We start from the raw sequence: 6,739 nt of genomic DNA on the forward strand, positions 1-6,739 counted from the left end.
CATTACGTAGGAGTTGCATTTGCATAGATCTGAATATGCAGTGACTCTGGACGAGGTTGGCACAGACTGTGCTTCCTTTGAGACGGTTAAGTACACATCTCTTTGGTAAATTGGTAAAGCTTATGCTTGCAGTCATTTCACAGTTGAGACATTGTTTAATAAAAAATGAACAAGTAAACTCCTGAGACCAAAAAAAAACGCAGTTTCTAGAAACTGGTTACTAGAAAGCATAGTTGGTAGAGCTTCCAAACCTTCAAGCACTTAACTTAAGCCGCATTCACAAGCAAACACACTTTCTATAAATACATTCTATTTAAAAATCACCTCCTCTCTGTCATCTTTTTCCCTTTTCTGCATTTATACTTCTGAACTATTCTTGAAACTTGCCATTGTGGGACCTATAAGAGTTGCTTGCACTTGTATGATAGATTGCTTGTGCTGTTCCCCATTTGTGAGTTGCTTTGGATAAAAGCATCTGCTAAATGACTAAATGTAAATGAAATGTAAATGTAATGAGTTCAAATCCCTAGCCCTAAGTATGAGCAATTGTAATAATGCCTTTGCAAGCACCACTCATTTTTTGCTAACACTGACTATATGACACAGAAGCTGCACCTGAAGCTACCCTCCGTTGCATATTTAAGTCCCACTTGAATGCACCTAGACAAGTGGTGGTCCTTCTCTGTCCAAAATATAACAAAATAAATAAATACATTATTATCGTTGTTGTTGTAAATACAAATCAGAAAGTTATACATTTTGAAAGTAGTATTTTTTATTATTTAATATATTATTATTTTTAATAACAATATACCATAATATGAATAGGGTTATCCGAAACCCTGACGACAATAATATGAATTATTATTATTATTCTTTGTTTGTTTACTAACTCAAAATTTGCATGCATTTCAGAAATGAGACGCCCCTAAAGGAACAAATTCATCATCCCAACGCCAGCGAGTGGGACATCTGCGAGCAGAGAAAACATCTTCAGATTTTATTTCTAGCGGCAGTCTTGTCCAGAAGGCCAAGGAACTTTAAATGTAGCACTTGCATGACTCAACCAGATGCCAGCAAAGTTCCAATACAGCTTTATTCAGGAGAAAACCGACTCCAAAGTAGACCGGCCACAGTACTGCATTCGCTTACACTCAAGTATGTATAAACACGTACACATGCACAAGTCTCGAAAACATACATAGACTCACACAACATGCACCGTGACCTCACAGTGGCAGCTTTCGTCCCGACTGCTGAGATAAACACACCACCTACTCTAAAAGCCCAACAAAAGAGCTACATCTCTTCTGCCAGCGGTGACATGCCTCTTTTCTCCCCAGACTCCTGAATGGAGGGCTCTTATTTGCAGCAGTATGGAGGCAGAGTGCGATGCCTGACTTGTGTACTTTGAGGTTACTCCAGCCATCCACAGCCCATTCCCTAAGGGCCGCCCTACTCCACGGCTGTAAATAGTGCTTGATACACTTACAAGGAACAAGCGCACAGGGTTATTTGGACAGTGGACGCACGGCATGCATAATTAAAATTGGCTAAGTGCCTATGCACGAGGCTCGGGTCATTTCTAGCGGCTTGCTCCCTGTCCGTCAGCTAAAGATGAAATTTCCGGCCTCCCTTTATATCCGGCTCACAAATATAGCGTGCACTTGTTTTACCCATCTATATTCAGAGCCGGATGAAAGGCGGCCGCTTTTTTTATCTTCTCCTGATTGTGTACGAGTCTCCAGTCTCCGCATTGTCACTTTTGTGTCCATTGACTCCCCTGGGAACGATTTGACGACCGGCTACTCTTAGCTGAATGGCTTATCAGGGTGTGATAGCATTTTCTGGAATCACTCTCGCTGTCTGGTCAGCGGTCGGTGGCATTATGCTCGGCACAATGGCGCATTAGAGGGTTTGAGAAGACAGGAAGCACTATGAAAGAAGGGGCTGGATTGTGTTCAGGGTATATGCGAGGCTCAAATGCATTTGAATGCGGTGCATGCATGGGAATAAGGCATTCATTTGCCAGGCTGGCAGCAGGCCCGCTAAACCACAGACGCCTTTGACTTCTTGCCAGAGAGCTCGCTTATGCAGTCAACAATCCTTTCACCTCTGCGCTGGCACGCTGCTGCTATGCATCTACCTGCGGCGGAGAGAAGCGGATCTATTGCTGCGCCTGTGGCACACTGTGATTTACTATCTCTGCTGCCCTAGGACAAATTTAGAAATCGATATCGATAATATAAACATACAGCAGAATATGGCCTCCTCTATATCATGGCCATATTGTAACGGCCTGATTTCATTGTTCATTAAACATCCTCCATGCTGTTGTGCTGTTCAATTAGGCCTAAGGAATCAAGCTGGAATTGGCAAACAAACACACGCTTGGTTGCCAGTGTATACAGGATGTGCTTATCAAAAAGAGCAATTCTGTATATCAGTGATGTTCATTATTTTCTTGTTCATTGTACGTGTTTTTTATGCAAGTACATAATAGTTAGGACCACCTGCGACCAAAAGTTTTTTTTAACGCATCTTGAATTTCATATAGCTCACTGTTGGCAAATATGATCGAGGGCTATAACTCCATAATGCAGTTAAGCCCTATAATTCAACATATGGCCCAAACATGCCACTGTATGTGCTTTTGTCTCATATTTATATCACACGATATCACATGAGAGAGACGTGAGTTATTACAAGTCTGCTGTTTGTGTCCCTAATATCACAAGTTTAAATGTGATTTTATACAACAGTTAAGCAAATAAGAAGTTGATATTGTGTTATATTTTAAACATCATGTGTTTTTGCTAAATTTTGCAAAGAGTATATTCATTTTGAATTTTCCGAATAAATCTGCGTTTTGAACAAATCATGTGAACCAATGATTCAAAGCCCCATTCATAAAGACAGCCTTTTCAATGAAATAAATGAATACATTTACCACCACCTGCTGGCAGATTTAGTTTCATATCTAGAGTATTATTTAATAATAATAATAGTAATAATAATAAACATTAAAGGAAACGTTTACGCCTTTATGTTTATGTGTAATATATTGTAATTCAAATAAAAATTTCAATAGCTACAATTTGCATTGTCTACTTGATAGTTTCTCACTTAACACAACAATATATTTAAATATAATTATGTAAATAATTAGATTAAACATTTTTTCCAGCCTGCAACAGTAGCCATGCCCCAAATTTTTGCTATTGGCTGCATGCAGTAAGTATAATGCATAAATTGACAGGCAGGCAGGACATCCTATCATTACATTCGGACCAAATGCAATGATTTGACAAGCCAATGTGTGTGTGTTTGTGCCTAAAAACTTAAAATATCTTCCGTTTTACCAGTTCAGACAGTTGGTTTTTTTTTTCGTATTTCACAATTTTTTTTAGTAACCTGCTAATTTTTAATTAACCTAAATGAGCCAACTGTGCGGAGAGGGAACAGAAACACTTTGTCACAGTTAATGTTAACACAAACAACTGATTAATCAATCAGTCAATTCAGTGTTAGTGCTTTTGTCAATTATGTGTACCGCAGCCTGAGAATCACTGCTACGTAAATCAAGGTTCTTTTATGTTCACGTTTGTGTTATTTTAATGCCATGTGTGTTACATCGATGGGGTTTTGTGTTTTGAGCACCATCTGTGTCTATCTCTAATTGATTAATGGCCACGGGCGCTGAAAAAAAAAACACTTTTAATGAATATTAATGCTAATTATTACGGTGGTTATCAGAACATTTAAAGGTATCAAGCAGGCTACTTTGCTTAAAATATCAAAATATTGCACAAGCTATATAAAACACGATCTCTATATATACACAAATGTCATTATTTGTACCCTAAATGTAACGATGTGTTTTACAGTGTAAAAAGCAGAATTAATATGACGTGAAGCCTTAAAGGAAGTGAAGTGTGCATCTGTGCATAGATCAGTTTTACTCTGTTTCACCATCCTGTTTTTTTTTTTTTTCTCCCTTCCGTTGGCACAGGTTTAGGACACTCTCACCGGGTCGCCCACTAGTCTGCAGCTGTCTGTGAAGAGCCTGCCAGCATGTTTTCCTCTCTCTCTCTCTCTCCATCTCTTCCAGCCCTCCCCAGCGCTGAGGCGGATTCCAAAACCTCCGTGACACCACGCAGGCTCTGTGAGCGCAAACACAGACACATCCACCCACATCTCACCGTCGAAGTGATCCCCTGCTCACGATGCTGAGGGGAAAACAGATTGAAAAGTGAGTGTGTGTGGAGGGAGGAGCAAAAAGAGTGAAAAATACCTGACTCATTCCCTCCTCTGCCTTTTTCCTTTCAATTAAATATGCCTTGCAGCAAGAGATGGAGCAGATAATGGACTCCTCTGATGATACTAACTTGGCTACTTTTTAAAGTCAAGGCAGGATGTTGGCCTCTCCGTGTTTGACTGCTGGGGTGTTTTTGAAATGTTGCATAACGTCACAATTTACTTTGCATTGAGTACGGGATTTCACATCTCTCGTAATGCTCCAATGACACCTATATAACTATATTTGAACAGTGAAAGCATTTTCAAAGGAATAGTTCATGCATTTACTCACCTGAAACCTGGACATTTTCTTTCTTCCGTGCAGGACAAATTGAGATGTTAGGCTGGATGTTCTTTTCGATACAAGCCAACAGACACTCAACTCCAAAAAGATGGGAAAATGGGGGAAAAAACTGCATAAGAGTATCATGCAAGACGCATGAGACATATTCAGTCTTTTGAAGTTGGATGATAGCTTTGTGTGAAAAACAGACTGAAAATCGTTACTTTTGCCGTAGAGCACATTCAATATGTGCATACCCTAATTTGGCAAAAAGACGATTTGCATTATTTATGTCCAACCTGGTGCGACATGTTTTGACATAGCATATTTAAAAATGCATGGCCATGAATGAGTTCTGAGAGCCACAAGGACTCATTCATTATCGTAAAAAAAAAAAAAAAATTTTTTTTTTTTTTTATGAAGATCTGAACATTTCTGTTCATTAGTCAGCTTTATATTATGCAACAGCAGCATGAACATTTTGCTAAATATCTGTTCTACAGGAGAAAGAAAATCGGTAACACTTTATTTTATACCTATTAGTTGCTTATTAGCATGCATATTACTAGAATATTAGCCATTTATTAATGCACATATTAATGTCTTATTCCACGACCTTATTCTGCATCCCTAGTCCCACCCAATAACTAAACTTAACAACTGCCTTACTAACTATTAATAAGCAGCAAACAAATAAGCTTTTTGAATAAAAATAGATATAGGATAAAATATAATAAGGATTTGATAAGTTGTTTTGCTGTTGTTTTTGATGAATTGTTCTTTTGATTTTCAGCCACAAAATTAAAGAACTATATTCAAGCAACTTTAGCAAATCCCTGAAGATTAAAGTGAATTTTAGGTTCGGAAACCAGGTACCTACTAAGCAGACGAATAATGCTAAGGTGTGATCATCAGTTCCTCTTGACTACACCTACGGAGGCAATTGCCTGACCACTAGCACTATAATTATACTGTATGTTCCCCTCCGTGCACGCTGCACTACCTCCGTTTCCTCAGCACAGCCATTAAGCAAGCTGTACATACACCTACGCACACATAGACGAGCGCGAAGACACATCTCATACAATGCTCTTGAAACACACCGAATTAGAGCGCAATACTTTTGTTTTAGACCATTAATTATCTGAGAGAGCCACCACCAGCTGCGGCAAGAGTTTAATCAAAACGGAACCCGTGTCCATAAATTTCAATCTGCAAATTCCTCTTAAATCGATTAGCCTGATGTGCTAACCACTCTACAATAAAGAACCAATTAATTCACAAGATCTTTTTGAGTGGTATGTTTAACTGTTGAAAAAAAATGGAAAAAAGTAAACTGAATAGAAAGCTAACAAAAAGTGAATAAATTAAAGGACAGACTATTCATTATTTTAACAGTTCTGAAGTGTGTGAGTTTTTGCTTTTTATAATTTTCTATTTTTTATTTTATTGCTTGATATATTTATAAAGTGTGGAAATATCCAACAACAGCAGAAGTGGCTCAACCAAAGTTCATGTTTGCAAAAACTTAATATTTATGAATTCCATTACAAAAATGAAACTACACATTACATTTTTTTTCATTAGAAACTACATGAGCAAATCCCATTTAATTTATATATAATTAATAGTCCATTTTTTAAGCAATTTATGTATATTTCTACCACAGTTACTTGTGCTTCTTGAATCTGATTGTCTTGGAAGTCTTTCCAGTCACCCAGTTTTCACCGGTGTCGTCAAAGAAGCTACAATTGAGAAAGAAAAATGTAAAACTTGCAGAATTGTTTATTTTATTATAATTAATTGCATACTTGCTTTCCTCTCATAGATTTCTACAGATAGGCCTGTATTATGATTTCTATATCATAGATAAGTCTTTCTGCAGTGTTTGAAATCAAGACCCCTTGACTAATAACTAATGCCAGCCCAGAAAAGTAATAGATTTAAAATAATTTATTTCATACTGAAATCAAATCTAAAGCATATGTATAACTTTAGACCGATATAAACATAAAATGATATATATCTATTGTATAACATCTGTCTTTTAAATGCTAAATATTTAAAGTGTACCCAAGTATATGTTTATTTGTACTTCCTCACAATTAAAGTCCATTAAGTACAAAAATAGTTGACCCAATTTAGCAGACTTATACC

The sequence above is a fragment of the Puntigrus tetrazona genome, chromosome 3 (assembly GCF_018831695.1).
Source record: "Puntigrus tetrazona isolate hp1 chromosome 3, ASM1883169v1, whole genome shotgun sequence".
Lineage (NCBI taxonomy): Eukaryota > Metazoa > Chordata > Actinopteri > Cypriniformes > Cyprinidae > Puntigrus > Puntigrus tetrazona.